The following is an 11,528-nucleotide window of genomic DNA, read 5'->3' on the forward strand; positions in this document are numbered from 1 at the left end:
GCCTGCTGTGTTCATCCAGCTCTGCACCTTGTTGTCTCGGATTCTCCAGCATCTGCAGTTCCTACTATCTCTACTGGTATGGATGAGATGTTTTGCTTCAGTTTCCCTTCTACTTCCTTTCAACTTTTTGAGGAAGACTGTCAAGACACTGATTCTCGACTTTGCATTCACCCGTTGAGGATTCACCTTTTCAGGTGTTTTTCTTCCCCTTCCTCTTTCAGGGAGAGAATTTGCAGAGACAGAGTAGCTAGCTGCTGAGGAATTTCCTTCAGTTCTCCACTCTCAGGAGAGATAGATGTTTTCTACTTCACAGAGTTGGTTGTTTCTGATGTATTGTCCAAAGGCAGAGCTGTGCCACTTGCCCACGAACAAATCAAGAAGTTGTAATCATCCTGAACAAGCACAACAGGTTCTGGTTGTGAAACCAATCAAAAGTCTGCCACTGGACAAAACTGCACTGAACACACACTCACAGTCACACAGTCTACTGCTGGAATAAGGCCAACTTGTAGATATAACACATAGGATTCTGGTAATTCTTGTTTTTTTAAATAAACTGCAAATCACCTTCCATAGTCCCCTGGCTTAAAGCAATTATCTCTTCCCATTTTAAGTCCACGTTCCAAAAATAAAAGTGATGTATGCAAATGTTCTGGGCTCTGAGCTGTTCAGGAATTTTCATAATTACTTTCATCTGAACAGGATGGAACGTTTAAAAAACTCTCTGTATCTCTGAAAGTAAATCTTAAATTGGGAGGCAATTCTTTTCATTTTTTCCCCCAATAACAGTAAATAATCTATTATTGGAAGAAAATGTTCCTTTTCCTTTCAAAATATTGCCTAATATAGAGCTGCACCATGCTGACATGCATCCAAAGAGTTATGAATTACCAATAGCTTCCAGGGGATTAAGAAAGCTCTGGCATTTTATGTTCCCCATGTGACTACTGAGGTTGAAGGTGGCATTTTACAAGGGCATCAATCTATACATTGTACAATTTATTCTCCTGAGGCCCATTGCAAGTTTCCTATAACTGAATGCCTTTTGAAGTAATCTGTTATGATGATATGCAAAGTAGTGTTATTTGGCAGTCGACCAAGCATAGTAAGCAGATCATGGGTAAGCTTAAGTTAGTAATGATCTTTTTTCCCCTAGATGGGCTCATCTTGCAGAAAGCTTCAATTCATATTGTTGTATTTGATAGGAAAATTGGATTTCCTTCATTGATGTGTGCAGGGAAGTGGTAATACAAGTTGTTCTTGCAGGATTTTTCATTTGTTTCCTTTCTGATTTCAGAATGGCTACAGAGAACATCTACAGATTGGTAAGCCCTAAAATGAAAGCAAGACAAAAAAATTTCTGACTTGATGCCTGAGATAAAGGAATTAATCCTTTGTTGTGATGCATGTGTGGCTTTTGGAGGAACAATAATTGACCTTAATGCTAATTTTAAAAATTGCAGATTATAATTCATGGATAAAATGGATAGGATTATTTACGATCAGTATTTATTCAAACCTACTGCTTCAATGATTTCTAGATTTTCTCTAATAACTGCCTTTTCGTTAGGGTACTGGGGCTATTTCACGTCTCCAGCTTACGTACTGTACTGGTTTTCAGAAGAACAAGAAGAAAGCAGAGTCGACATTTCAGTCTAGTGACCCTTCTCTTTCTGTCCACGGATACTGTGAGGCCTGCTGAGTTTCTGTAGCAATTTCTGTTTTTGTTTCAGATTTTCAGCATCTTCAGTTCTTTTGCTTTTGTTTAGTGGTTTTCATAGGAACTGGTGTAGGCCACTCTCTCCTTTTCTGAGCTTGTTCATAGGTTCCCTACAGCACAGATATAGGCCATTCGGCACATTGAGTCTGCACCGACCTTCTGAAGAGAATCCCACCCCAGAAGCCCCAATACCCTGCATTTACCATGGCTGATCCACTTAACTTGACATCTTTGGACTGTGGGAGGAAACCAGAGCACCCAACAGAAACCCATGCACACATGGGGATGACTTGCAAACTCCACACAGACAGTTACACAAGGCTAGATTGAACCCTGGACCCTGGAACCCAATCCAGCCTTGTGTAACTGTCTGTGTGGAGTTTGCAAGTCACCCTGCCAACCCCAATGGTTGTTTTATAATTTAGTTAGATCTTGACTGACCTCTGCCTCAATGGTATTTACCTACCTTTACTTCAAACCCTTATCTTGCAGAAACCTGCCTCTCAGTCTTGAAAATTTCAATTTTGTGGAGCGTAGTCTCATTTTGAACTAGCTTTACAATGGGAAAAGTGCTTCCTGATTGCACTCATAATTCAAGCGAGTATATTTGGAAGGTAATAATGTTCCAGGCCCAACCATCTTCAACTGCTTCATCAATGACCATATCTCTGTCATAAGGTCAGAAGTGGGAATGTTCACTGATGATTGCACAATGTTTAGCACAATTCATGTCTCCTAAGATTGACAGAGTTTGGGTCCACCTACAACAAAACCTCCTCCAGACTTGGGCTGAAGAGTAGCAAGTGACATTTTTCGTCACACAAATGCCAGACAGTGACTTTCCAACAAGAGAGAATCCAAGCTTCGCTCCTTGACATGAATGATCTTATCATGACTGAATTCCTTATATGAGCTAGACTACTCATATAAGTTCAGTGATTATATGAGCAGGTCAGAGGGTAGGAATTCCTCCTGACTCCCCAAAGCCTGTTTACCACTTTCAAGGCACAAGTCAGGAATGTGAAAGAATATTTCCTTTGCCTGGATGGATACAGTTCCAACAATACCCATGGATTGCAGTGGTTCAAGAAGATGGCTCCCTGCGACTATTCCAAGAATGATTAGGTATGGGCAGCACGTGCCGTCCTAGTCAACAATGCCCCATCCTGTGAATGATCTTTAAAAAGACTAAGATTCTGCCCTCTTGTTGTGGATTCTTCCTTCAGAGTAAGTGATAATCATTGCCTTTTATTCACGAATAGCAGCAAAATACTGCAGAAGCTGGAAATCTGAAATAAGCACAGAGAATGCTGGAGAAACTCAGCAGGTCTGGCAGCATTCGTAGAGAGACAAACAGAATTAATGTTTCAAAGCCAGTATGACTGGATAAATGGGTAGGGCTTATACAATTAATGGGAGGGCCTTGGGTAGTGTTATAGAACAGAGGGACCTAGGGTTCAGGTACATAATTCTTTGAAGTTTGTGTCACATATAGACAGGGTGGTTAAAAAGGCATTCAGCACACTTGTCTCCATTGTTCAGTTCTTTGAGCATAGGAGTTGGGAAGCCATGTTGAGGTTGTACAGGACATCGGTGAGGCCTCTTATGGAATACTGTGTCCAGTTCTGGTCACCCAGTAACAGGAAGGATATTATTAATCTGGACAGGGCTCAGAAGAGATTTCCCAGGATGTTGCTGGGTATGGAAGGTTTGAATTATGAAGAAAGGCTGGATAGGCTGGGACTTATTTCACTGGAGCGTAGGAGGTTGATTGATTGATTAATTGATTGATTTGATTTATTGTCACATGTATCAAAGTACAGAGAGAAGCTTTGTTTACGAGCAGTACAGGCACATCATAGTAGGCAAGGGCACACAGATCATAAGGTGAAGAAAATTTGGACAGAGTGAGGCATACAGGTTACACTGCACAGGACATGCATGAACCCAGGTCAGCATTAACAAGATCATTAACAAGATTACTTGAAGTTAGAGAATCCATTTGGCAGGGAAGAAGCCGTTCTTGAACCTGTTGGTACATGTGTTCAAGCTTCTGTATCTTGAACTTTTAAAGAAGTTTTTATAAAAAATGAGGTGTGGATAGTGCTAATGGTAGTTGTCTTTTCCCTAGGATGGAGGATAGGGGGCACATTTTTAAGGTGAGAGGAGAGAAATTTTAAAAAGACATGAGGGGCAATTTTTTTTACACAGAGTGTGGTTCATGTGTGGAATTAATTTTCTGAGAAAGTGGTGGATATGGGTACAATTACCATGTTTAAAAGACATTTGGACAAGTACATGAATAGGAAATGTTTCGAATGGTATGGGTCAGGAGCAGGCAGGTGGGACTAATTTAGTTTGGGTTGGACTGGTTGAACCAAAGGCTCTGTTTCCATGCTGCATGACTCTGATTCTATGACTTCTTCAGAAGTGGACGAAGAATTGAAGTTCTGAAGAAGAGTCATACTCGATTTGAAATGTTAACTCTGCTTCTCTGTCCACAGATGCTATCAGACCTGCTGAGTTTCTCCAGCATTGTCTGCGTTTATTCCATTTTTCATGAGTGCCTCTTGATGGAAAATGGCCAGCTCTGGCCCATCTATGAGCAGGTTTAGGATTTTTCTGCTACTCTTATTGATTTCCCTTTTTTTTTAATCTTTCTGTGCTCCTTTGCAAAGGCCTTTTAAACTATGCTGTTTCTCTCACTTGCCCAGCCTTTCCTGATAAAGCTCTGTGGTAGGCCTGTACTCCATAGCATCCTTGCTGGATTTTCACCACGCTTCACTCTTTTCAAAATGTTGAGCTGACAATTAGAACTTCAATCACATGGACTTCAATGATACCTGATCGCCCAAACCTGACCTTTCTGACAGCACTAAACTGATGATGGAACCATTCATTGCACAACTTGTCCAAAGTACACCAATATGACAATTGGAGCCATTAGCTAATAGGCTTCACATTGTGGCGTATTTCCATAGAACAGATTTTAACTCTATTGCCAAAACATGTCATATTCTTGTTTTAATTTTAATTTTAATCTCACCATGTGACATATTCTCTTTCAATTCTGTGACGACCTTTCTTTTTATTTTTGCTATCACCAGTAGCATGAGAACGCCAGAGGTATCCTAAGGGACATTGAATTTGTCGCACGTATTTAGTAATGCAGCCTTTCTTTGCTTTTATCTGCTTGTTATTCATGGCATACAATAAATCATTCACTGTTGGGTTTCAGTCATTTATCTTCCAGTTGATCATTTTGATAAGGGAATTTTTAAACTCTCCCTGTAGATTGGCACAATATTCATTGCTGCAGTTCAAGGGACAGTCTCAGAAACACATGGGGGCTACGTAAAGATGTTTGAAATATCTATCAACAGGGCTTAAAGTCATGCTGCTTTTTATACATTCATTTGATGTGAACGTTGCTGGTAAGACTGACATTTATTTCTTATTCTTCAGTGCCCTATATAAAGGGATGGTGAGTTGTCTTCCTAACCATGACCGACCTTCCTGATGAACAGGATTTATTTCTTACTTGTTTCTTACTTTTGCAGAATTCCCATTACAGACTCAGAACCATACTCAGCTAGGAGAGGGTGTTTGAATGGTTTGTTAACTTGAAACTCATACTGACTGACTAGGAATCCTGATCTCAGTGAGGTACTAAGCGAGATTTACATTTTCAAGTGCACTGCTTTGTACACTTGTGAAAATCATTCTAAGTTTAGAGTTTGTCCACTCATCTTGCACAGAGTATGGGCAGGATCTATTTTAATTTGGCAGATCAGAACCTGAGCAAACAAGTTCCTGTGAATCATTAAACATTTTCTGGTTTGATTTCTTGGCATTGAAATACCCAGGCTTTGATTCAGATTTTTGGTGAATTCACTTGTGATTTTAATGATTTTTTTCATTTGGAGAGGGATTTATCTTCCAACTAGTTGTATGTATGGGATCTTGGAGTAATTTCCTGATTGAATTTCAGCTTTTGTTAGCTTCCTGGAAATTGAACTAAAAACATTTGTCTCCAATTGCTTCTATATCCTTCCTAAGAAACTATGGTTTCAGGGAAATCTAATTTTTCTCTTTTTCCCAGGGCAGAAATGACTATTACGAGGGGGCATAATTTTAAGGTGACTGGAGGAAGGTACAGGGGCGATGTCAGAGGTAGGTTCTTTACGCAGAGAGTGGTGGGCGTGTGGAATGTGCTGCCGGCAGTGGTAGTGGAGTCAGATACTTCAGAGACTTTTAAGTAACTCTTGGATAGGCACATGGATGATAGCGTATGCAGGGTAGTTTGATCTTAGTAGGATAATAGGTTGGCACAACATTGTGGGCCGAAGGGCCTGTACTGTGCTGTACTGTACTATGTTCTATGTTAATTCACCCGTTGGGTTGACAATACAGAATAACCTACAAGGAAGTTATGAAAGTTCCCCCAGTTTATGTAGAAATCATGAGATAACCATTAGAATGCAACTATCAGAGCTCTGGAATTGTTGCTGTGAGAAACACAGCCAGTCATACCAGTGGCTCATGGATCAGATTGATGTTTTTAACTGTTGCCTGATTTAATTAGTATGAGCGATTATTTTGCTAAAGGTGTTAAGTGTATTGTGTGAAATCTGTTAGGGTTGATTGGAATGTAGAAACATAGGAATTAGGAGCGGGAGAGGGTAATTCACCCCTTCAAGCCCAATCCGCTGTTTAACATGATCATGGCTGATCTTATCCTTGTCTCAACTCCACTTTTCTGCCAGCTCCCCATAGCCCTTTATTCCGTTTTTCATCAGAAATATATGTATTGCTTTATGGAATCTGTTGATTGATTCTGCCTCCACTGCACTCTGGGACAGTGAGTTCTACAGATTCGCAACCCTCTGAGAGTAGTAGCTTCTCCTCATCTCAGTTTTGAACCTGACTCCTCTCATTGTATGACCTCTTGTTCGAGACTGTCCCACAAGGGGGAACATCTGTACAATGTCTACCTTATTAATTCCCTTCAGCATTTTATATACCTCAATCCGATCGTCCCCTCATTTTTCTGAACTCCTGCGAGTACAAGTCCAAGCTAATCAACCGCTCCTAGCATGACAGCCCTTTTATCCCTGGAATCAGTGCGATGAACCTCTTGTGAACTGCCTCCAGTGCCAGGACATCTTTGCTCAAGTAAGGAGAACAAAACTGGACACAGTATTCCAGGTGTGGTCTCACCAAAGTCTTATATAATTGTAACAATAGTTCTTTACTTTTATGATTCTGTCCTTTTGCAAGAAATGCCAGGATTCCATTTATTTATTATATGCTATAACTGCATACTCACTCTCTGCGAATCATGCAGAAAGATGCTCAGATCCCTCTGTACTGACGCACTGTGAATCTGCTTCCCATTTAAATAATAATTTGCCCTTTTATTTTTCCGGCCAAGATGGACAACCTCACACTTATCCACGTTAAACTCCGTCTATGAGATTCTGGCCCATTCTCCTAGCCTATCAGTATCCATCTGTAAACTCTTTATCTTCTCATCGCAGCCTGCTTTCTCACCTATTTTAGTATCATCCACGAATTTTGCTGTATTACACTCTGTCCCTGCTTACAGATCATTTATATAGATTGTAAATAGTTGAGGTCCAAGAGCTGAACCCTGAAGCACCTCACTAGTTACAGTTCGTCATTCAGAGAAGGACCTATTTATCCCAACCCTCTGCTTTCTGTCAGTCAGCCAATCCTCTCTCCATGCCACTACTCTACCCTTAACCCCCTGGGGTTGTAAGGTGAGACTTCTGCAAGGAAAATTTCATGATGGGCTGAATGGTCTTCATTGATTCTATTTTATGTTCTAAGCCATCAAGAAATCCTTCAATTTTCTCCTTGTTTCCCTGTAGCTGTTCAAAGAAAATTCCAAGGTTATATCCTGCATTATTCAGCACTATCCAAATAATGAAAACAAACTTCTTTCTTCTGTGAAGCCAGTTTGATTGTGAATATAATTGTTTTGCAACTGATGGCAGATTGATATAGCAATTTTAATTTATATTAGGTGAGTAATAAGATTCCTCTCTCTCATTCTTCTGCCTTCCCTTCCCACAACATTTTCTTTTTCCAAACTATTCATTTTTCTCTCCCCTAGTGTTATATTCCCTTCTTTTCCATCGAGAGGAGATGAAATCAATTATTTCAATTCTTTGAGCACTGAGAATCTTGAAGAAAATAAAGGAATAATTATAAACCTGAACTCGAATTGGCTAAAGAAAGGAAATTAATAAATTATGTTAATAATAAATACGCTCAAAAGAACACTTCTCAGTTCCTTTTTAATTGCTAGAGATTGGAAGAAAGAGAGCTTTACAATGGAATCTTGCAATATGTCTGTTGGTTAATCTCAAAACTGTTGACAAACCATTTGTCTAATCTTCAACAAAACTAGCTTTGGAAACTATACTATGCAAGGCCTGTTGTAGGAAGGGGCTTGTTATACTTTAATTATTAGAACCCACACATTATATCAATGACCTTTTTAATGGGAACAAAGCTTTTAGTGAAGGGTTTGTGAATTGTTGCTGCAATGTAAAGGCCAGTTTTGCAAACTGAGCAGCCATGTGATATTAATGGAGCACCATGTCACTTTTTGAAAATGGGCAATTTGCTAATCTTTACATACATTTATGTATACAGGGCCTAACACAAATGAGAAAATCTGTAATAATATTGATTGTAAACTTGGCCATTATGTTTTGGCCACCTACCAGAAGGTAAGATTACCAAAGAATGTGAGGAAGAAATGTGTTATTTGATCATTATCTCAAATGAATACTGTAATTCCACCCTTTTTAGAATTCTGGTATCCATTTTGCACTGAAGAACTATGTTAAATATTCTTTTAATACCTCTGTAAAGATTCCATGGCACCATTTTTCTGACACAAGATAGCAGCCCTGAGCAATGATAGGACAATGTTGTTAATATAAGTTATTTTCTCGATATTCCCACTTCCCTGGTGCTATAACACATTACCCTTTGTTGCCAGATTACAAATAGCTATCACTTTGCAGCCACCAGATGGCAATAACCCCATCCAGTTTCATACACCAGTATATTACACCTCTGGAAATTCCTCACCTCTAAATGAACATTAACTTATCTATTATTATGACTTGGTTTGTTTAAAGCTGCTGATTTTCTGCTTAAAATGAATCTCTGAATCTGGCAACTGCATGGAACTAGGGTCAGATTCTGGATGTTGGCTTCTGTACTGTGAAATTGGGGCATCTGTATCATTTGAAAACTGTACACAAGGATAGATTACTGAAGCCCCATAATAGTTACATCTCAACAGTATAATAATGCTGTTCCAATGAATTTACCACCACTGTGTTCTGTACCTAAATATGAAATGAGCTTCTTGACTAACTTTATTGACTAATAACTTTGTGCTGATTGAAAACTGTGGGCTCCGTGCTTAAAAGCGAAGTGTTTTTACTGAGGCTGATTATCCAGCAGCACGTCGATATCTTGCTGTATTAGTATAAATCAACTTTTGATCTAGTCAAAAACAGCTTAGTATATAAAAGTTGGAAATGTAAAAGGTGCATAATATTTGACTGGTTTCTGCTATATCATGTATTATTTATTTCCTTGAACAATGAATATCTGTTTACATGAACTCATCAAGCCCCTGTTCCACTTTCTTTTATTTTCTCAGATTGCAACATGTTCTGAGACTCCTTGGTACCTTTCTTCAATGTTTCTTATAACTTGTATTCTTAAGTGTCTCAACTTCACATCCACTGCTCTGTTATATCATCACTCCTGGTTAAAATCTTCTGTCTGTGCATCAATCTGTGCAATGTTCAGTCTTACCCACTCAGTTACTTCTAGTTCTGTACATGTCATAGAACTGTCGGTGTCCTTTTGACATCCCTTATCCATATCAACTTGTAACAGCCTCATGTAGTTTGCAGGCACTGGGCTTTCTTCTTTTGCAATAAAAGGGAAAAAACAATGTACAGGCAGGAGGGAGAGATTTCATGGTTCACAAGTGGAAAAGGATCAGCCAGCAATCACATTTCTTTGGAATCTTTTACTGTCAGAGATGGGGAATCTCCCAGCTACCTGATGATAGAATGAAATAGCAGCATGACAAATGGCACTCCATTCATGTTGCCAACAGCAAGTGAAGTGTAATAATCTTCATAATAACTGCAACATTCTTACTCTGCCAAATCTCTTTACTTTTTCACGCATGTAGTAACAGTGGGTGGATGTAGTGGATGATATTTCCTCTCATCCACATCAGATACTCAAAGGAGCCTTATAGACAAACAGTTGGGTATTTGTCTGGTGACTCTCATTGCACAAGAGAGCAAGAGCAAATACTGGAGCCTGGGAGAGTTCATACTGGATGGTGCATACTCCAAATTCTGCTCAGCTCCATATCATATGTTGTACTGTGGAGACTGTCAATGAATAGGTGAATAATAGGGAAGGCAAAAGCACTCACGAGCCTTCCAATCATACTGACCATGACTACTGAGAGATTGGAAGAGCCTGCCTCAAAAACAATTTGAATGATGTTGTAGCATGTTACACTGTGAGGTTTTTCTTGGATAGAGAGGCAAGCCCAGCGGAACCTTGAATTATCCATTCTTCATGAGTCCATAACCTCAAATGCCATGTCAAATAAATCACAAGATTAGCCATTTAGTGTTTTAGGAGAAAGGTCAGGTCCCTATAAGAGATGATGACAAAGAGATGTGGAAACAGTGATGGTTTGTCTTCCACACAGAATATGATGCATATTCCTGTTACTGTATTTAATGAGACTCTAACTGACTTTTACAATTTTGTCAGCACATTGGCATTTATCATTTTTAATATTAAAATATATCAGCAGATTTTACATGGCATTGATCATAGTTAGTCCAGGACGCAGATTGCAGTTGTAATACTGAAGCTCATTTTTCTCAAGTATTTTATCATAACTAAGTCATTGAATCGATACATCATCATTGATTTGTAATCAATGCTGGTACAGTCTCTTTTATTTGCTGATCACTTCCCAGCACCTTTCCCATTTACTGTCTTCACCATTTATGTGCAGTGGGCACCATCTCCAGGATGCACTGTAGTAACTCTAAAGGCTCCTATCTTCCAAGCCCATGGACTTGGTCATCTGGATGGACTAGTGTGCAGATGTATGGGAACACCAGCACCTGCAAGTACACCTCCAAGCCACACATCATCCTGACCTGGAACTGCAACATTGTTCCTTCACTGTTGCTGTGTCATAATCATGGAACTGCCTTCCTATCAGCAGTGTAGAGACAGCAGTGGTTCATGAAGGCAGCTCACCATTGCCTTCTCAAGTGCAATTAGGGATGGACAATTAATGCTGGCTATACCAACAACACCTATATTCATAAATGAATTAATGTAAAATGCAAATTAGCAAGAAAGACTGTCTCTGTAAAACAACTGTCTTGTCGTTGGCTTGCCCAAACCAATTCACAACTTGCAAATTCTATTTGAAATAGTCATTACTATGCAGGCAATCTTGCCTACCTCCAGTCTAATAACTTTGCAAGGGGCCACCACCCAATCTTCTTTTAGCCCTGTTACAAGTTCATTTATCCTAATTATCAACCAAAATTCTCACTCCACATCTCATACCAATTTGTGAGAGTTAGTAGGAACTACTGATGCTGGAGTCTGAGATAACAAGATGTAGAGCTGGATGAACACAGCAGGCCAGACAGCATCAGAGGAGCAGGAAAGCTGACGTTTCGGGTCTGGACCCTTC

General features: G+C 39.6%; 1 protein-coding gene across 1 annotated transcript in view; it reads left to right on the forward strand.

Moving 5' to 3' along the window:
• txndc17 (thioredoxin domain containing 17) overlaps positions 1–11,528 on the forward strand; it is a 45,328-nt gene that overhangs the window by 921 nt on the left and 32,879 nt on the right. The window lies entirely within an intron of this gene.

The sequence above is a fragment of the Rhincodon typus genome, chromosome 26, assembly GCF_021869965.1.
Source record: "Rhincodon typus isolate 14 chromosome 26, sRhiTyp1.1, whole genome shotgun sequence".
In the NCBI taxonomy this organism is placed as follows: Eukaryota; Metazoa; Chordata; class Chondrichthyes; order Orectolobiformes; family Rhincodontidae; genus Rhincodon; species Rhincodon typus.